Source organism: Marmota monax, unplaced genomic scaffold, assembly GCF_021218885.2.
Source record: "Marmota monax isolate L192 unplaced genomic scaffold, Marmota_monax_Labrador192_F-V1.1 WCK01_AAM20220418_F8-fsc00006, whole genome shotgun sequence".
Taxonomy (NCBI): Eukaryota; Metazoa; Chordata; class Mammalia; order Rodentia; family Sciuridae; genus Marmota; species Marmota monax.
In genome coordinates this window covers 31,433,178-31,456,645 of record NW_026693712.1, presented here as the reverse complement: position 1 = coordinate 31,456,645, position 23,468 = coordinate 31,433,178, and positions in this window count along the sequence as shown.

The window sequence follows — 23,468 nt, the reverse complement described above, 5'->3', positions numbered from 1 at the left end:
CTCCTGGGATTATAGGCATTGGCCACTACACTGGCTCAGCTATTATTGTTTTTTTTTTTTTTTTAACTTTTTTATTCTAATTTGTTATATATGATAGCAGAATGCATCACAATTCATATTACACATAGAGAGCACATTTTTCATATCTCTGGTTGTATACAAAATATATTCACGCCTTTTGTGTCTTCATACATGTACTTAGGGAAATGATGTCCATCTCATTCCACCATCTTTTTTACACCCTTTGTCCCCTCCCTTCCCCTCCCACCTTTTTGCCCTATCTAGAGTTTGTCTAATGTTTACATGCTTTTCCCCAGCTAATATTCCTTTGAATAGGTATTTATCTGTCACACAAACTCTAAGAACAATAATGCAGACAATAAGAACCAGAATAAACAAAAAAAAAATATGCTTAAACTTTCAAGCTATATATCAATGGAGGGATGAAAAATTATTTAAAGTAGAATGACTCAGAACTATTCTATAATAACCAGTGAGAAATAAAAGGGAATAAAAATATTAAAATATGAAAAACTAGTGAAAATCAGCTCAAGTGAAACGGAAAAAAAAATTGTGACCAAAAGCAACATTGCCTATATCTGAAATTAATATTACATAGTTTATATTACATAATTTCTATATTGTTTAAACTTTTTCTTTACTCTTTTTTTTTTTCTGGGCCTTATCTAATCTAATGTTAAATATCCAAACTAATCTCCTCCTACTTCTAATCCCACCCCAACATGTATTTAAAACTTCTAAGTATGTCTCAGTGAACCTGAATTCTAGCACAGAAAAATAATATAATGTGGTCTAGACAAAATATTGTGCTCAGTAAGTCCTATTTCAAATAACTTTATTTTTCTAAATCTTCATTTCCTAAATCATTAATGACAATTAGTATAATATAGTCTTGCTTTACAAGTGTAGCTTATTACTAAAGTTTTAAATATACCTGTATTACCCACTGACTGAGCCATATGAACAAGAAAATGAACTCAAGAATGTGAATAACCTATAATAGCATAGCAGATATTTCATCAGATATCTTATGTGGCATTATGTTGAGGGTTTCTGTAGCTAAGATAGCAGCTATTTCTCAGCGTCTATGATGTACAGAGACACTTTTTTGATACTGTACACAAATTACCTAATTTAATCTTCACAAAAAAGCTATATTAGGTATAGGTTATTATTCCCATTTTATAGCTAGAAATTTGAGAAACAAATAAATAACTTTAGAGAGCAGAGAAAATAATAGTATTCAATAGCTTATTTTGGAATAGGCAGTGTCTTTGACTTATTTTATGTTTTTTTTTAATCTCATATTTAGAACCACTTTGATACCTGTGCACAGTAAAATAAAACAGTGGAAAAATAAAAGGCTAACAACACAATTTTATGTAAGATCATATTTTTAAAAAAACTAGGATATCAGTTAAAACTAACATTTTGATCATTGCTGAAAAAGAATTCTAAAATATTCTAATCTTGATGAGCTTCAGAAAGAAGAGGAACATTGAGATCATTTAGTAAGACAGACAGCCACTTGCCAGTAGGTGCAATTTGTGAGTAGAATATAATTCTTTTAAAACAATGATACTGTCCCTCCCTCAGTGAACACTGTTCATTTACCATAAGTGGCATTTTCAGACAGGGTATTATGAGATAATGTTTAATTCACAGTACTCAGCATTAATCAGATAAACAGCAATATTTTGACTACTGAAGAAGCCCCTCAAAACAACTCTTTGAACCTGTAATTATTTTTATTTTTGTTTGTATATACCTAGCAGATTAAGAAAGTCATACTATAATCATATCATTTTAAATAAAATAATATTCCAAGATATGAATGCATTCTGTACTTGTTGCATTACATGATAAGAATAAAAAGTGGCTGCTTAAATGAAAGAGATGAAGGGATGTCAAAGGGTCAAACAAAGACTAGCAGAGGAAGAAAATGAAAAACTCAATATCTATTACCAGGCAAATAATACTAAGGAAGAAATTCATGTATCTGTTCCCTCAAGGGGAAACATCAAGAGATATTAAATGCTAGAAAGAAGAATTTTTAATCCTCATCTTAATTAATCATTTAAAGCTACTTCTCTAGATAGGGTAAATATTAATCACTATTCTGCATATGTTTGAATAAAGAAAGTCCCAATGTTCATCAAAAAGCAGCTTCAGTTTAGGACAACAATAATTTCCCAGATGATGTCACTTGGAAATAATTATAATGAAATGACAATGCTCAGATTTATTTAAAAACCCTTGAGTAGTTTTTCACATAAGAGTTGTAAAAGTTACAGAGTTCCAAGAGAACCCTAGTGTTTGTCTTCTTTCCTAGAAATTCATTCAGGAAAACATTACATTCAGTAAGTCATGTGTCTCCAAACTCCTTGGTGGTAACAATTTTTCAGGTTTTCCATGTTATGAACTACGTAGTTCTGGAAAGTACTTTTCAGGTATTTTGTAGAATGTCTGTTAATAGTGATTTGTTTACTAACTCCCTATTTGAATGTGATTATGGGGACTGAGGAAGAACATCAGCAGGGTAACATGTTCTCACCACTTCATATCAAGGGGTCATACTAAAGTGTGGTATAACTATTGACTGATTTATTTTTAATTGAGAAACCCTTATTTCATTCTTTGCCTACTTGTTATTTCTTCTAGATAACCCTCTCTTTGTATCCCATGCCTAGTTTAATCAGCTCCAAATTAAGGAATTCTCTCTTGCTCTCCTCCATAAACACTGTCTTGCTAGGGAAACATCTTTGCTCACAAACAACAGAATCATAAGAGGTACCAGTGGCCACTGCACTGAGAGCAATAGGCAGCTCTTACCCCAGTACATGGTGACAGAGTGGTGGCATGAAAGTGTATCTATTTTTCTGCTGCTTTTCTCTGGACCTTTTCTATTTCTTAATCCTCCATCAGGACTTACCACAAAGGTTAGATGATTATCTGGCTTAGGTAATGTTAGTCAGATTTCTCCACTATAAAATCCTTATTTTATTACCTTGAATCCCATATAGTACTCTCTGGAATGACCTTATGAGCAACCAACATTTAAGGAGTAAGAAGAAATGAGCAACCTCAATATGGGACAAGAATTTTCATAAAATCTTTAGAATTCTTTTATTAGGAGATAAGTCTATTCTTCCCATTTATTTACATTTACTTATGCATTCATTCATTTAACAATTTTTATACAAGCATAGAATTATTGATATTTTTTTTAGTATGACTTAATAATAAATATTACTTAATTTTGCTCTTTAAATTATTTTAGGTAGTAATCAGGTGTACCCTAGGTCAAATGGTAAGCACTTGTCAGGACAGTTTAGCCATATTTGCTATGATCTCATGTGCTCCCCCAGCAGCATGTTGCAACATGACCTCCTCAAGATGGTTCCTCACCCTCAACTCCCTGTCAGATGAGAAGCGCAATATTTTTTAAATGCCAGTAATATGCAGGCTCCGGCGTGGCTAAGTCCATACTGCTTTTTGGTTTCTGATGCCAAATTTGCCATATGCTTCTGTCTCCATTTGTGGTGAATCAATGACACTACTACAACCAGCTTGACTCCAGTGTACTTTTTTCCTTGGGCTTTGTTTCTTGTTCTTTACATCTGAATTTCTGAGTCTTTGAGAGTCTCTGCCTGTCAGATATTGAATTTCAGTGAATTCCCTCTTTTACCTACCTCACTGAGAAGCACTTCTCAAGCTATTTGAATTCTCAGTCATGGAGCGACTAAAAATGCAGACTTCATCTAACCCACTATCTTGAATCAAGCCTCTACCATTTTTTTTTTCAAAGTACTTGTTTGCCTTTCTGCCAAAATGATCTCACTATATGTATTTTCAGCTACAATTCTGTAATCAACCATTTGTCCAAGGGGCCCTATTTTGTTTTACTCTTCATCCCCTTGACAATACAAAAATCTAAAAATACATAGATAAATATGTAATAAGTAATAAATTATAATACATTTATTTATATTCTATATATCATATATACCTAATGCAAAATTCTATATATTTTTATTTAGATTTCTAGCAAATATACATGAAAAATACTATATATATATATATATATATATATATATATATATATATATATATATAAATAGTAACCTTTATATAGAGATATATTAATATATACTTATATACATGAAGCAAAATCAGGGCTGTAAGTATGCATGCTGCTTCTAAGTCCTTCCAGTTAAAATGACAAGGAGACATATGTGTCCTAATATCTATCTATCTATACATTGTATGTGTCAATATTTATCTATGAAGTTACACATGAATTCATATTCTTTTCTCCAACTCTAGCTTATTACCACATGGGCCTGTGTAGAATGTTATTTGTAACATTTTATGCCAATATTAATAAACCTGGCTTTACTATCTCTGTTTTATTAATTGTTCGATTTCAATATACATACATCAGAATTAGTAATTCATATCTTCATGAGAAACAACACGATTAACTAGAGTACAGTGCTTATGTGTAATTTCTATAACCTTTACCTTTGCAAATACTACTCACTTTCAAAGTTACTTAGGCTAATATTTTTCCCCAACCAATTAAATTAGATACATTTTTACTTTATTTCCAGAATGCTTGGCATCAAACCCAGGACCTAGCACATGTTAGGCAAGTTCTCTGCCATTGAGCTATAATCACACTCCATTTTATATATTTTAATACAACTAGATTGTATTAAATCTAGTTGTTCATTTTTCTATTCATTTTCTGATGTTGTGTTGTTTAATATACATCGATGTTTTCTCCTCGTGTTACAAAATTCTCTAAGTTTAATAAATGGTTGCTATGCATTGAGCAGTGTCACAAATGGTTGCATCATTCTAAAGTCTCTTTTACTTTACATACTCAATTCCTCACTCCTGCTTGAACACCTAGAAATAACTGTTACCTTTACCTTATCTACAGTTTACCTTTTCAGAGTATCATGTAACTATGATTGAAAAATTATAATTGAAAAAAATTTTCAGATTGTCTTCTTTCACTTTGCAGTTTGCATTTAGATTCATTTATGTCTTTTCACGGATGCATAGAAATTACATTTTTTATTTAAAAATACAATTTTATTCTGTTAATGTACTATTATTTGTTTAATAAGCTGTTTATTAAAGAGTATCTTAGTTAATTCCAATTTTTATAATTATGAATATATTTATTATAAATATTTATCTGCAACCAAATGTGATGGTGCACACCTATAATCCTAGCAACTTATTAGGCTGAGGCAGGAGGAATGCAAATTTGAGGCCAGTCTCAGCAACTTAGAGAGTCATTAAGACCTGGTGAGATGATGTCTTAAAATAAAATTTAAAAAGGCCTGGGTATGTGGCACAGTGGTTTAGTGCCCCTGGGTTCAATCCCTGATTAAAAAAAAAAAATCACTGGTAGACAGAACTTCCCAATAAATAAGTTTTGTAAATATGTAGGGGGATAATTGTTATATCATTAGACAAAGTATGTTTAACTTGAAAGAAGCTGCCAAATCATGTTCCAAAGTAGCTGTATAAATTTTTATTTCCACCAATACTGAATTAAAATTTCCACCCTTTCACTTCCTTGGAAGATTCTGGCATATTCTGTCATGCATCTATACCATGGAATATTACACAGTATTAAAATTTAACAAGCTATTGGTACTTACAACCACCTGAATGAATCTCCAGGGAATTATGCTAAGTGACAAAAATTCAATTCTCAAAACTATACACTGTATTATTCCATCTATATAACATGCTCAATATGAAAAATGTACAGAAATAAGGAACAGATTTATGGTTACTGGGATGTTAGAGAAGAGATGGGAAAATAGAGAAGGGGGTGTAGGTTAAAAGTGTAACATGAAAAAATCTGCCGTGGTGGGTGAAGATATTCTATGTCTTGAAATATATAAATACCATTGTCTTGGTTGTATGTTTTGCAAGATGTTAGCATTGAGTAGAATTGAGAAGTAGGGATAAAGAATCCATGTTATTTCTAACACATTCATGTGAAGCTATAAATCTCAAAACAAAAGTTTAAATGCAGATGGAAAATAAATTCCAAAGAACTAGTGACTTAAATATTAGAAAATGGCACAGGGGTAAAGAGTGAAAATTCATAAAGGTTGTGTTCTGAGTTTTGAGAAAAGTGTGGTCATGTATATTCCATCCAGTGAAGACAGAAATTGTGGCAAGTTTTTATTTCTTTTTCACAGAATGAAAATAAGGGGAAGAAACTGCCCCCTTGCAGCCCCATTTCCCATCCTACCCACAGCTTGCGTTAATGTGTGGGACCTTGAGACATGTTCTGGACCATAGAATGGTAACAGAATTGATAGAAACAAATTTCAAAACAGAATTTAAGCAGGAAATATGATTTTTCACCTTCCCCCCCTTATTTCATAATGGATACAAAAACCCAGATCAATAATCCACATTTTTTTCTGTTGTAGGGCACCTAGTTTGGTTCCATAGCTTGGCTATTGTGAATTGAGCTGCTATAAACATTGATGTGGCTGTCACTGTAGTATGCTGATTTTAAGTCCTTTCAGTATAAACTGAGGAGTGGGATAACTGGGTCAAATGGTGGTTTCATTCCATGTTTTCTGAAGGAATTTCCATACTTCTTTCCAGAATGGTTGTACCAATTTGCAGTATTGTCAGCAATGTGTGCTTAAACCTTTTTCCGTACATCCTCACTAATATTTATTGTTACTTATATTCTTAATAATTGCCATTCTGATTGGAGTGAGATGGAACCTCTTTATAGCTTTAATTTGCATTTCTGTAATTGACAGAGATGTTGAACATTTTTTCATATAATTTTTGACCTCCCATATTTCTTCTTCTGTGAAGTGTTTATTCAGTTCCTTTACCCATTTATTGATTAGGTCTGTTATGATTATGATTATGATTATGATTATGATTATGTTTCCATTTGCTGGTAAATGGATGAATCTGGAGAATATCATACTAAGTGAAATAAGGCAGTCCCCTTCCAAAACCAAAGGCCAAATATTGTTTCTTATGTGAATGCTGACCTACAACAAGGGAGGATAGGAAAGAGAAGAATAGAAGTTCTTTGGGTTAGACAAAGAGGAATGAAGGGAAGGGAGGGGGTGATGGGAATAAGAAAGACAGTAGAATAAATCAGACATAACTTTCCTATCATTATATATGAATATGCAACCAATAAACTCCATGTCTTGTACAACCACAAGAATGGGATCCTAATTAGAGTAAGTTATACTCCATGTATGTATAATATATCAAAGCAGAATATACTCTATGGTCAAGTAGATCTATAAGGAAAAAATTAAGGAACAAAACGAATTAATTGTGAAAGTTATTTTCCCTCAGTGGCTCAAACTTTAGAGTTAAGAACTGAAATTCCATATGGAACAGAATACTTCACACATACCCCTGGAATCCAACATAACTAAGAAACTGATTTCCTGATTGTGGTCACTCGTCTATTTTATGATATGCCTTTTACAGTGCACACTGTTACTAGAACAACTGCAATAATCCACTACCTATCCCTTTCCACAAGATACAGAAGGACAACACAGAGGTAAAGAGATAGCCTACGAAAATGACAGGCAATTTCAATTGTCAATTTCAATGATAGGCAATTTGTTTAATTTTAACAAACCCACAGTAATACAACTTTAAAATATGTGCTTGTTTTGTGTTGCCATTTAAAAAGAAAGTAAAACTTCTTGCTAGCGACTTGTAATTAGCATCTAGTTGTTTATGTAATGGTGCAACTACCTCTTTTAATTAACTCTTATTTTCTTGATAAATTATAGGTGTAAAGGTTTCATTTAAAATATGCAAAAATGGAATACTTTCATATCTAAATGCATAATATTTTGTTCATATAATGCCCATTAACATAAAATGGGAAAAGGTTTACAAATAAACTCTTTCTCATTAAAGAAAAACTATGCACTTTAGCATTTTTAGTGTTATATAAAAAGTATATACATGAGGTGACAAGTAAAATTGCCTAGGTTAATTTTCTAATAATTGAGGAAAATCATTTGTAATGTGCACACACACACACACAAACACACACACACACACACACACACACACACACACACATATATATATATTTATAATTTTTCTTCTTTTAGTTGTAGAAAATAAAGGCAATTATGGGAGATATTTTTATATAGTCTTAGGATAGCCTAAAATGTATTCATTATATTAAAAAATACTAGAAATATACTGAGGCATAAGCAATAAAAATAATATTGAAAATAAAATCATAAGTTTAATTTTTTGTTAGAAACAAAACAATGTAACTAGAGGAAGTGAATGAGTTTCACATATTTTAGAATAAAAGATGCTTGAATCATATAGTACTCTGTGAAACCAATACCTCCACAACTTTCAAATACTAAGTTTTCATTGACTAAACAGAAAAAGAGCATTTCCATTTAAGATTTACATGATATACCTAACTTCAGATCTCTAACTCAAATTCATGTCATAATACATTAAAACATATAATAACCTTGAGTTTTATTAATGAGTATTGTTCTACTTTAAACCTAATGCTTATGAATAAATCTCATTTGAGCATGCTAGACAAGATAATTATTATACTGAGTTATACTCCATGAGCATTTTCTTGTTAAAAGGTTTATGAATAGGAGAAGAGAAAACCCTCTTTCATTTGAGTAATATAAAAGAAAGAAAACAAAAATGGAAGAATATCAATAGCTAATATTTATTATATATTCATATGTATCAGAAACTTTATTAATTTTTAAATCTTCTTTCTTTCCTTTTCTTATTTGTTTGTTTGATTATTTATTTATTTATTTATTTATTTATTTATTTATTGGTACTAGGGATTGAAATCTGAGGCATTCAATCACTGAACCACATCCCCAGTCTTATTTTGTATTTTATCTAGAGTTGCTAAATGCTCACTGAGTTGCTAAATGTCTTACTGTTGCTGAGGCTGGTTTTGAACTAGAGATCCTTCTGTGTCAGTCTCTGGAGCCGCTGGGATTATAGGACTGTTTCTTATTTAATTAACAAAATGTGGTAGGTTCCCCATATTGCTGCAGTACAACATAAGATAGAAAATATCAAATTATTCAAATTATTACAACTATTAAAATTTAGATCTGGGAACTGAATCCAGATCTAATTCCATGCTCTTTTTTTTTCATTTTATTGATTTTATTTTTTTAAATACATGACAGCAGAATGCATTACCATTCTTATTACACATATAGAGCACAATTTTTTCATATCTTTGTATATAAAATGTGTTCATGCCAATTCATGTCTTTATATATGTACTTTGTGTTTTTTTTGCATTACAATTCTTATTACACATATATATCATAATTTTTCAATTCTCTGTTTGTATACAAAGTAGGTTGACACCAAAGTCGTATCTTCATACATGTACTTTGAATAATGATATCCATCACCTTCCACCATTCTTGATAATCCCCTGCCTCCTCCTTTTCCCTCCCAGCTCTATTCCAGATCTGTAATTCATCTCTTCCTCCCATGCTCCCCCTTACTACCCCACTATGAGTCAACCTCTTTATATCAAAGAAAACATTCGGCATTTGTTTTGGGGGGATTGGCTAACTTCACTTTGCATTATCTTCTCCAATACCATCCATTTACCTGCAAGTGCCATGATTTTATTCTCTTTCATTGCTGAGTAAAAATCAATTTTATATATGCCACATTTTTTAATCCATTCATCCACTGAAGGGCATCTAGTTTGGCTCCACAGTTTAGCTATTGTGAATTGTGCTGCTATAAATATTGATGTGGCTGTGTCTCTGTAGTATGCTGTTTTTAAGTCCTTTGTGTATAGTCCCCAACTTCCTTAATAAGACTCCTGTAGCACAAGAATTAAAACCAAGAATCAATAAATGAGATGGAATCAAACTAAAAAGTTTCTTCTCAGCAAAAGAAACAATATGTGAGGTGATCAGAGAGCTTACATCCTGGGAACAAATTTTTACTCCTCACACATCAGATAGAGCACAAATCTCTAGGATATATAAAGAACCCAAAAAGCTAAGCACCAATAAATAAATAAATAAATAAACAAAAACAAAAACAAAAACAAATAACCCAATCATCAACAAATGGGCCGAGGACCTGAGCAGACATTTATCAGAAGATGATATACAATCAATCAACAAATATATGAAAAAATGCTCATCATCTCTAGCAATCAGAGAAATGCAAATCAAAACTACTCTAAGATATCATCTCACTCTAGTCAGAATGGCAGCCATTTTGAAGCCAAACAACAATAAGTGTTGGCGAGGATGTGGGGAAAAAGATACACTCATAAATTGCTGGTGGGACTGCAAATTGGTGCAGCCAATATGGAAAGCAGTAATTCCATGCTCTTTTTAATAGATTTTTTAATTGGCCCATAAAAGCTGTACCTGTTTATGGGGCACACTGTGATATTATGATAAATGTATACAGGTATAATGATGAAATCAGGCAATTTGCATTTCAATCAACTCAAACATTCACAATTTCTTTGCACTGTAAACATTCAAAATCTGCTCTTGTAGCTACATTAGCACATGCAATCAACTGTTGTAGTCTGCCTACTGTATTATAAAATGAACTACTATACTTTGGCACTGAATTTCCCTCCCCTTTTTTTATTCACTGTCTGAGACACCATGGCTATGTCTCATTTGGCTGTCTTTTCACCACTCTTTTTATTTATTTTTTCCTTTCTCTCTTCCATTCAGTATTTCTTTTTGAGAGTGTACTTAAGTATTGCTTATGTTAATGTAGTTAGTATTATATAGTTTAGAGCACCATAATTATTGGACACCAAGTAAAGATATGGGTGGTGGTACTTTAAAGAATCACAGTGATTTTGTGATAAGGGCAATAAAATCACCTCTATAAATTGCAATATAATAATTTATATCTGAGAGTCTAGAATAAAGTGAGAGGTTCTAAGGAATGTTTTAGTCCCTGTGGCAGCTGTGATGAACTACCAAAAATGGAACACCTTGGCTTTGGTTTGGAGTTTGAATCTCCTCCAAAGGTGTATGTGTTAAAGGCTTAGTTACCAGTGTGGCATTATTGAATGGTGATAGAAACTTCAAGAGATGAGGTAGGAGGTCATTAAGGCATTGGGGACATGCCTTTGAAGGAGATAGTGGTGCCCTGTTCCTTACTTACTCTCCTCCTTTTTAATACCCAGCCATGAGTTAAGTGGTATTGCCATGTGCTTCTGTCATGGTGTGAGCTACCTCACCACAGGCCCAAAAGTAAAGGGCAACCTCCAAAATTTTGAACCATAATAACATTTTTCTCTTTATAAGTTGATTATCTTGGGTATTTGTTTTAGTGACAGAAAACACTTAATAATAGGCTGAAAAATCCAGGATTTTTTTTTTTTGTCTCATAGTTCTGAAAGCCAGAAGTATGGAACCTAACTGACAGAAGTTGTTGCATTCCCACTGAAGGGCCTAAAAAGAATTTATTATTAGCTATTACCAACATGGGTACTTTTCATTGTTTTGTTTTATGTTTTGTTTTGTTTTTATCAGTACTCAGCCTTCTTGACTTATGGTCACATCAACGCAATTTCAGCCTTAATATTTATATTGCATTCAGCAGACTACCCCAAAGCACCTTCTTACCCCTTCCCATTAAGTAGGCGCCAAGAAGAATCACTGTTCTCATATCTATCATGAAAATAGTTTTATATAAATTAAACCTATAAATTTATATAAATTCATAATATGTATATAGATAATATTATTAAAAAATCATAATAGTATTAAAAGAAATAATAGACTATCCACTAAACTATGAAAATTAAAAATCAATAATTAATTCTCTGATGACAGACATGAAGAGGTCAATTCCCCTCTAGGGCCTCACTATGATCATTGAGGTCATATGTTATTTCTCTTTCAAAACACTAGTAAGGCAGATAAGAGTCTTGCTATAAAAATTTCACTTATACATTTAAAGTGATATTAGAAATATCACCTATACATTTTATGATCCAATGATATTTTAAGAAAATTCACAAAGAATATTTTATTTATTTGGCCACAGTACATGAATGTGTGCATTTTGGAAGAAAGAGCAGTTGTAAGTAAACAAATGTAATATACTAAACTTGGTATTTAGTTGAAAGACTGAACTGAAAATAAAAACACACAAATTATAAGTATTGGATTCCTAGTAGTTCAGTATATTCCTGTGTCAGTCCATACAGGCCGCTTTAACAAAATACCATGAAGCATGTAACTTACATATAACAAGACTTTATTTCTTACAGTTCTAATGCTAGTGAGGGTACATTTCTCATGTCTGGTTTCTTGAGGCATCTTCACATGGAGCAAAAGATTAAAATCTGAGGAAAGAACAAACTCCTTCTCTAGATCCCCTTGTATAAAATCATTAGTCCTATTGAAGAGGGTGGAACCTTAAAAACCTAATTACCTCCCAAAATTCTTACCTCTTAATTCTGTTACTTTGGGTATAACATATGACTTAAACATATAACTTTTGTGTGGGAAAAAACATTCAAACCACTTGACTTATTGAGTACCCTAAATTAGAAAACAGATGCTAAAAAGTTATGTCCCAGCAGAGATAGAAAATGTATTGTGTACAAAATGTAATCATCTACCTCTTTTCTAAAATGTACCTGAAAATTTCATTCCTGTGATTCATGTTATACACAACATTAAACACTACCTCATCAATAATATTATAATCAACTTAAAAGATGTTTAAATTATTTTCATAGTTAAAGAAAAGTATGCTCTGTAACCTCATCCTGCATTTTACCTTTAAGTTAGCATTATGTTGGAGTATATGAAAATGAGGTTTTATGTATAAAATATTAATTTTAAGATATATACCTCTAAAATAATAGTTTTTAGTTAATGTCCTCAACAAAGATGTTTTTCTCAATACCTCACAGCATATTGATGTACATATTAAATTTAAAATCATCTTGAATATATTTTGTGCATTTAAATTACTGACAATTATCAGGCATAGTGGCACATGACTGTAATCCCAAGAACTTGGGAGGTTGAGGCAGGAGGATCACAAGTTCAAACCAGCCTCAGCAACTCAGAGAGGTCTCAAGGGACTATTTGAGAGCCTACCTTACCAAATGAATGAATGAATGAATTAAATAAGGCTGGGATATGGTACCCCTGGGTTCCAGCCCCAGTACCAAAATAAATTAAGAAAAAGAAAGGAAGGAAGAAAGGAAGGAAGGAAGGGAGGGAGGGAGGAAGGAAGGAAGGAAGATCTGAAAAATAAAATTTCTGTTTAGTTTCATGGTGTTGTAGCTAGTTTTTCTTGCAAAAATTTATAGATGCAAATCTATGCAAGCATGCTTTGTACTTTAAACAGCCAATCAAACCTCCCAAATTGTTCTTTTAGATCCAATAACAGACATTCTATTTCCTTGCAGTATAATGTCCCTTGGAAGTTCTGGAAATATGAGCTTGCCTTTCCTTATACACTAGCACAACCCCCAGCTCTGTGAGACAGAGATTAGCCAATTTAGTCCATTGTGACAATTTGGCATCCCTTTTCACTTGGAGCCAGCCTTTGAATTTAAATCCTTGCTCACTATTTAATTGCCTTATGATGATCTTGGGCAATTTTACTTGTTCTTCCATACTTTAGTATCATCATATGTAAATGGTTGAAATATTAGTCATTTTCCCATGAAGTTGAAGAATTCAGTTACTAAAAGAGTGTTAAAAAGAGTTCCTGGAATACCTTATAGCATTTAACAAAAGTGATTAAGTGAATCACTGAAATTGATGAACATGAGGTTGATCATAATTTTAAACTGTTGCTTAAACTTTTTGTATACCATCACACATGTGAGAAAGGCTAAAAATAACAGTGAATATGTACTATTTTCACAGATAATAAATCAGGCAAGGTTTAGGAGTATAAACATGTTATGTACTAACATGCATTGGAAGGTAAGTCAAATATTTTGGTGAACTGGTATAAAATAACAATGATTAACCATCTAGTATGAATGAAATATAATATGAAATGAATGTGCTGCATGATAATAGATGGTCCATGTATTATTTAATTCTGTTCTCTGATCTCCAATATATTGGATATAATCCATTTAAAATTTGAATTCAGTTGATATTCATGAATCAATCATAGATTTTTATATATGTAAAATTACAGGAACAGAGTTCCTAGTCTGTTATAGTTCTCCTACACATGCATTTAATTATATCTCAGCTTTAAACACAGGTGCTTTAGCAACTGAACAAATCCTGCAACTTTAATAATGCTTAGCTTAACCTAGTATTATGTGAAAATTTTATCCATGACTCTAAAAACATTCAGAAGATACTCCTTTATAAATTAGAAAGGCCTTTAAATGCAAATGAAAAATATTATAAACATTTTGTAATAAGTAAGTATTGGACCGACCACTGACCCCCAAACTTTGCAGTATATTCTTGAGTGAAACTTATATCTTTTGAGAAAACTTCTATAGTCCAACAATACTGCTTCAGACTCTTGGAAATAAAGCAATAAATCTCTAGAGGGTGGTTTGTGTTAAGGAGGAGGTAGAATTCACACTGGAATGAAAGTGGTAGAAAGAGTTTTGGATGAATTCAGCTTCAAAAGTCATTATAGAATACTTGTCATTAAAAAAGGATATCAGCAAAACATTGAAAAAATTGCTAGAGTGCAGTGTATTGATGCACATGTAAAGAGAAGAACTATCAACCAATTGGTGATGTAAATACTGATATGCAGCAAAAACAGCTGTCCCTTTCATATTCTTAATGATCACCAATTTCAGTGTAATCTTTACTACTACAAAATCAGAAATCAAAGGAGGAATATTGCCACAGGTGTTAAGCATGAAACAAGTTTAGTGAACTTTCTACAAAAAGTTAGGTACTTAACTAAACTCATTAAATAATTAACACTGTTGCAACATTTAATGAATGAAAGATAGTCTAATTTTACAAATGCCAAAAATATTACCTCATTTAATCCCTGCAGAGTGATGCAGTGACTTACCCATGGAAATTCAAGCACTGAAATTGGGTCACCAAAGGGCTTCATAATTACTCATCATTATTTTTTCATTCACTCCCCAACACTGTACAAACACAGACAAGTGCAACAGAAGCTGCAAGGTAACAAGGCTCCTGAAGAAATTGAACTGTTAATGAGTCATCTGTGATTAAACTGTGGATTTCTTTTTTTAGTGTCTTTCTCAATTTGACATCTTTCATAAACATTAAGCAAATTTTCAAAGCAGTAAATAGTAGACATAATGAAGAAAAATGTCTATTTATCTGATTTCTCAACTGCAGCTATAAACTTTGTTTTCGATCTTTGAGAAACTAAACTTATAACTCTAGTCAACAGGATGAAAATTTGTCAAAATGTTGAGAGAACCCAGTGAATAACTAACTACACACTGTGGTAGCAACTTTGTGTTGTAATCTACTATACACTCACTTAGGCAGTGCATTGCCTGACCAAGCAACCCATGATTATTAGGATTTACCACATTATATCAAATAAGGAAAGGATATTCACTCTTGCCACTTACACTCAAAAAGGTACAAGAAGTCCTAGCCAGACAAATTAGAGAACAAAAGGAAATAAAGTATATCCAAGTGGAAAAGAAGAAGCAAAATTATCTGTTTGCAAAATACATGATCTTCTAGATAGAAAACAATTTAGATTACACACATAAACACATAACACATGAAAAAAGCATGTTGAAGCACAAAGCAAATTCAACAGTTTTGTGATTTATTAGAAACATGAAAGTCTTTTGTTACTGTATACCATCAATAATCAATCAATCCAAAAAAGAAAATAAGAAAAATCTTATTTATAATAGCATGGAAAAGAAAAAAATTTCTAGGAATAAATGTAAGTAAAGAAGTACTAAAGCATGGGGTATAGCTCAGTTGGTAGAGTGCTTGCCTTGCATGCACAAGGTCCTAGGTTCAATTCCCAGCTCGGAAAAAAAAAAAAATGTGCAAACTATGCATCTTGCTGATAGGCATTAAATACGCAAATAAATGGAAATGAATGTCTAATTTGTTTATTGGAAAAATTAATGTCAAAACATCTATACTACTCAAATAAATCTGCTGATTTAGTGCAAGTGTTTTTTCAAACTCCAAATGATGTTTTTGGTTGAAATAGAGAAAAAAGATTCTTCAATTCATATGGGAGTATAAAAGACCTTGAATATATAAAGTAATCATGGGAGAGAACAAAACTGGAGGCATTATACTTTCTAATTTCAAAATATATTATGAAAGACACAATAATTTAAACAGTATACTTCTTGCATAAGAAAGAAATATTTTTAGAAAATAAGAATAGAATTAAGATTCCAGAAATAAATTCACACAAATATAATCAAATGGTTTTCATCAGTCTCTGATCATGTACAATACTTTTTTTTAACACATGATGTTGAAAAAAATGCAAATACACATACAAAATATTTCATATAGAACTCATATTGCACATAAAAATTAATTCAAAATTAACTGGAAATTTAATCACAGGTTCCGAATCTATAAGCTTCTTGAGGAAAACTGAGAAAAAAATTATGGAATTTGTCTCGGCAATGATTTCTTGAATTAAACACCAAAAGTATAATTCACAAAAACAAACAAGCAAATGAGACTACATCATGTTATAAAAGCTTCTGAATATCTAAGGAACCAGTCTATGTACAAGTCACTTGAAAAGATGCTCAATATCACGGCTCATTAGGGAAATAGAGGTCAAAACCACAAAGATGTAACACCTCACATTTGTTACAAAGAATATTATTTAATTATTTTTATTTGTTCTTCTTAGATATACATGAAAATAGAGTGTAGTTTTGACATGGAGTATAACTTATTCTAGTTACGGTCCCATTCTTGTGGTTGCACATGATGTGGAGTTACACTAGTCATGTATTTACATATAAACATACGAAAGTTATGTCTGATTCATTCTAGTGTCTTTTCAAGTCCCCTCCCCTCTCCCTTCCCTTCATTCCCCTTTGTCTAACTTGAGAAAATTCTTTCTTCCCCCTCCCCTCTTTTTTTGTTAGCATCCATATATCAGAGAGAATATTTGACCTTTGGTTTTGGGGGGATTGGATTATTTCACTTAGCATGATAGTCTTCAGTTCCATCCATTTAGTTGCAAAAGTCATAAAATCATTCTTTCTATGAATGAGTAATATTCCATTGTGTATATATAATACATTTTCTTTATCCATTCATCTGAACAATAGCTAAGGCTATTTTTTAATAAAACATAAGTATTTGCAAGAATATAGTGAAATCAAAACTCTTCCATTACTGGTGGAAGGGTAAATGTAAATTGGTATAGTAACTATGAAAAACAGTATAAACATTTCCTAAAAAATTAAACAGGGCTACCACATAATAATGGCAATCAAACTGGTCATGTTTATCTAAAATGCTGAAGTTAAAACCTCAAAAATATATTAGCAAGTTCATGTTAATTTTAGCCTCAGATACCCAAGATACGCACAAAGTCTTAATCAGCATGGACATATTAACAAATAAAGAAAATGTGGTATCTACCTACAATGTCATATTGCTCTGGTTTAAAAACAAGAAACCCTGCCATTTGTGAAAACATGGATGAACCAAGAGCACATTATGCTTAGTGAAATTAGCCATTCTGAGAAAGACTAATGTTATATGATAGGGATAGAGATGTCTATGGATGTGAAGGTGTGCATATAATTAGTCCAGAGATATCCAGTAAGTATCTATAGAGAAAATCTTTGAATTAATGATGTGCACCATCACATCCACAGAAAATGCGCAAGTATTTTGAGAACTATAAAGCAATTTAGTAAGCTATTTCACTGCTGTGAAAAAGACCCACAAGAAAATAATTTTAGGGGAGGAAAAGTATATTTGGGGCATCATGGTTTTAGATCTCAGTCTATAGACAGTAGGATCCATTCGTCAAAGCCTGAGGTGAAACATAACATCCTGGAAGAAGAGTGTGGTGGAGGAAAGAGTCCAAGGACATGGCACCAGTAATCACAGAGAAAGAAAGAGAAAGAGAGGGAGAAAGAATGAGAGAGAGAAAAAAAGGGGGGAACACTCTTGACCATGACAAAATATAAACCCCAATTATATGCCTCCAATGACTCTTCTCCCTCAGTCAAGCCCTTTCTGCTTTCAGTTGCCACTCAGTTAATCACTATTAGGAGACTAATTCACAGATTTAATTAGGACTCTAGTTAATAACTAGAATCAACAAATGGGACTTACTCAAACTAAAAAGTTTTTTCTCAGCAAGAGAAACAATAAGAGAGGTAAATAGGGAGCCTACATCATGGGAACAAATTTTTACTCCTCACACTTCAGATAGAGCCCTAATATCCAGAGTATACAAAGAACTCAAAAAATTAAACAATAAGATAACAAATAACCCAATCAACAAATGGGCCAAGGACCTGAACAGACACTTCTCAGAGGAGGACATACAATCAATCAACAAGTACATGAAAAAATTCTCACCATCTCTAGCAGTCAGAGAAATGCAAATCAAAACCACCCTAAGATACCATCTCACTCCAGTAAGATTGGCAGCCATTATGAAGTCAAACAACAAGTGCTGGCAAGGATGTGGGGAAAAGGGTACACTTGTACATTGCTGGTGGGACTGCAAATTGGTGTGGCCAATTTGGAAAGCAGTATGGAGATTCCTGGGAAAGCTGGGAATGGAACCACCATTTGACCCAGCTATTGCCCTTCTTGGACTATTCCCTGAAGACCTTAAAAGAGCGTACTATAGGAATGTCGTCACATCGATGTTCATAGCAGCACAATTCACAATAGCTAGACTTTGGAACCAACCTAGATGGCCTTCAATAGATTAATGGATAAAAAAAATGTGGCATTTATACACCATGGAGTATTACTCTGCACTAAAAAATGACAAATCATGGAATTTGCAGTGAAATGGATGGCATTAGAGCAGATTATGCTAAGTGAAGCTTGTCAATCCCTAAAAAACAAATGCCAAATGTCTTCTTTGATATAAGGAGAGCAACTAAGAACAGAGCAGTGAGGAAGAGCATGAGGAAAATATTAACATTAAACAGAGACAGAGGTAGGAGGGAAAGGGAGAGAGAAGGGAAATTGCATGGAAATGGAAGGAGACCCTCATTGTTATACAAAATTACATGTAAGAGGTTGTGAGGGGAAAGGGAATAAAAAAACAACAAGGGAGAAAATTGAATTACAGCAGATGGGGTAGAGAGAGAAGATGGGAGGGGAGGGGAGGGGGGATAGTAGAGGATAGGAAAGGTAGCAGAATACAACAGTCACTAATATGGCATTATGTAAAAACGTGGATGTGTAACCGATGTGATTCTGCAATCTGTATTTGGGGTAAAAATGGGAGTTCATAACCCACTTGAATCAAATGTATGAAATATGATATGTCAAGAGCTTTGTAATATTTTGAACAACCAATAAAAAATAAAAAAAATAAAAATAAAAGACTCTTATAATCTGATGATTTCACCTCAAAGCTTTCTTGTATTGACTCACACCTGGGCTTTTGGCAGATACCACATATCTAAACTATAACATCAAGAATAATATTGTCAGCTGGATGTACAAAGAGAAAGAGTGAAGTAAAGAAGAATGACTCCATGGCCAAGGATGCAGAAGATTGCACTGAAAATATCTCTCTATTGGGTGAGATAGCAGGACAAAAGCATCAAGCCGCACCTATTTGTCCTCCCACCTTCCTCAGTTCTGTGACTTCTTACTTTCTGAACTCTTTTAGAATGGAAATATCTACCCTATTTTTGTCTTCCTATTATGTGTTGGAATTATATAACTTATTTCCTAGTTTCCTAGGTCCACAGATGGAGAAAAAATGTTGCCCTGGGATGAATCCTATCCAAAGTCTTACCACTTACTCATTTAGGTGATGTTTAAATGAAATTGTGGATTTAGCTGGTATGGTGAAAGATGATTGAAGGAATGTCACAATGTGGTGAATATAGGTTGCAGAGGGGAAGAGCATGAATGTTGGGGTCAGAGGCTAGATGGATTGAATTGAATTCTGCAATTGTGCTCCTTGGCATTTACTCAAGGGAACTAAATACTTATGTAGACACAAAATCCTGAACATAGGGTTTGTAACACCTTGATTCATGATTAACAAAAATTAGAAGCAATCAAGGTGCCCCTTAAGAACATCTACACAATGCTATAGTATTCAGTGATTAAAAGAAAAGAGTTATGAAGCCACAAAAATAAATGAAGAAATCTTAAATTTGCATTTATAAATAAATGAAAGAGGCCAATCCAAAAAGTTTGCTCAATGATGTGACTCCAAATATATAACATTTTTAGAAAGGCAACACTATAGACAATAAAAATATCAGTAGTTGCTAGTGATCTGGGATAAATAGGTGGTGTACAAGGAAATAAAACTTTTTTTCTGACAAATATAATAGTGGATATATGACATAAGCATTGTTAATATTCATAAAAATATAAAACATAAAAGGTAATTTCTAATATAAAATTTAGGCTTTAGGGTATAATAATATATGAAGATCATTTGAAAACAGACAAAAGCACCTCACTAAGGCAAAATCCTAATCAGTCAGAAATTTTAAGAGAAAACAGAGAGTATGCATGGATACTCTATATTATCTATTTAATTTTGTATAGTAATAAACCTATGTTAAAAATAAAATATATTAATTAAAAACACTAGAAAATTCTGCTAAGTATGCACTCATTCAAAATACCTTATTATACATTCACTTGTTGATATCTTTCCATAAATCCTTTACCCTAAATGTTTCTCAAATTCTTGGAGAATAACAATTCTTTTAGAAGATTGCCTATTTATGACAATGATGAGATTGTACTATGCATTATATATTTCATCATATTGTTCCTCTTTCACCTTCACACATTTTCTAATGTAACCACCAGGATGAATAATTAGAAGTGGCTAATATCCATTTATTTTCACTCAGGTTTCTTGCTGAATGAGGTATTTTTGTGTGGGTTATTGACATTTCTTGGAACCAGATGTTCCAAGGACTTTGCATTCATCACCTCTTCTTTGTCTACAAATTTTAAGCTTACAAGAGCAATACCTGCATTTACTATTTATTTTTTCTTTGTAGATGGCACCCAACCTATGATGGTTCAACTTAAGTACAATTATTGTTGCTGTTGTTGTTATTATTATTATTATTATTATTTACTTTAACACTGTGCCAAAGTGATATAAATTCTATGGAAACCATACTGTATACTTTTAATCTTGATCTTTTCCTGGACCAGAATGATATGTGATACACTACTCTCTTGGAATACTGGTCATTAACAGTGAGCCACAAGTAACAATCAGCTGCACAATGATGTAGGTAAACATCTGATACTCCATGTTGTCCTATGTTTCTGAGAGATGATGCTCCATAAGTTAGACATATTTAATGAATTCTCTATTTATGCTATCTTCAATTTATGATGGGTTTATCAAGCCACAATCTCATTGTAATTCAAGATCATCTGTATTACCATTCATTATAATCTGGTCATTTCATAGTAAACACAGTGGTATCCACATCTCTGAACTTATTTCCTTCATTAGCAATGATATATGTTAACAGCTAAACCCTCCTGAATCTAGACAGTTATCCATGCACACTTCTAATGTTCAGCCCTTCCCTGTGATTTTGCCCAGAAGGTAATTTATATATCTCCTGTGTTCCTATATAATTTCTACTGAATGCAGTATGCTTCTTTAGTTGTCTACTGAATGCAGTATGTTTCTCTTTAAACCACAGGTCATTGTTACCATGCAAAGTTCTTCCTTAAATTCACAGGCTTTCTCATTATTTTCATAGCATCAGAAACTTCTTCAAGTATGCTTAGTAAGGCTTTCCCTCACCCTTTTGTAAGTGAGTCATTTATAACATGGTTTCCCCTAGGATAGCAATGTACATTTTGGTACAGGAGTATATTCTCTAGATTGCCTTTTATTTTGAGGTCAAATTTTATTGAGCCAGGACAAATGAGAGGAATTCTGAAGTAACTAGCAAAACCACACCACTTAATCACCATTACAATTTAAACCAACCTCAGTTATTATAATTAGAGGACTCACTTCCCAGTGAGCATGCTGTCATATTAATAACACTGTCAAACTAAATTGAAAAGCTTTCCCAACATTTTAAGTCTGCATAATAAGTTAATCCTTAACAACAGAGACGTCAAAATTAAAAAGAAGAAAAGAAACAAAGAGAAGAAGAAAATCACCACTTTCATTATAGTGTGCACATTCAAATTATTTGGGGAATCAATCTGGTGATTGGAAAAGGAAATTGACTAACCAAATATCTGAAGTGGGAATATTGAGTGATATACATAATTAAAGGAAACAAAAGCAGCAATATGATTTGAAATAATGCAATATGCACTATAATTACACCTATTCTTTTTATTCATACATATACTTCATAATTTCCCTTTCTTTTTTTATTTAGTTTGAGTCAATATATGTAAGTAATAACTGATTAAGTTCAGGAAGAAACAATCCTCTTGAAACAGCCAGTTGTGTAATGGCTTTTCTTTTCCTTCAAGTTTCTCATTCCAAAAAATAAATGCAGACACATCACTGAGTAAAAAAGGAAAAAAAAAACACATAATATCATTTTAGAAGTAATATTTAAATGATGATGCAAAACTGACCTCTTTCAAACCTTTCAACATAATGATCTTTTTGTCTAAGTAGGAGTTCTTTTTGACTTGGGAGTAGTTTTGCAGACACTCTTTCTCACCAGCATCACTTGTATAATGATATGTACCATGAGCTGACCATACTATTAGCAATTTTCCAAGTACTTCATCACCTTCATTTCCATAATAAGCAACTCCAACTGACATGTCTTACGTCTGTTTCATTAAACTCTTCATTTTTTTAATACTATGTACCAATGTGTTACTAACACTGAAATATTCTGAGATAAAACTATCATGTTCTTGATAACAGCTGTATTTTCTTCCCATCTATTTTAAAGACAGAAATATAGACTCCCATCATTTTTCAAATTGCTCAAACCAACTTAAGAAATGTACAGATGACTAACCCAAAATAGGAATAAGTAATAGTCAAATAATAATAATAGCAATTTCTTGGCAGATTTATATATATTGCATACTTTTTCAATGTTTTTACTTGCATCTTCTCCATCCACATTTATTTTGCTTTTTTATTATTCGCACATACTAATTGTACAAAACAATGGGTTTCACTGTGGCATTTCTATACATGCATATATTGTGCTTTGATTCTTTTGCCTAACATCT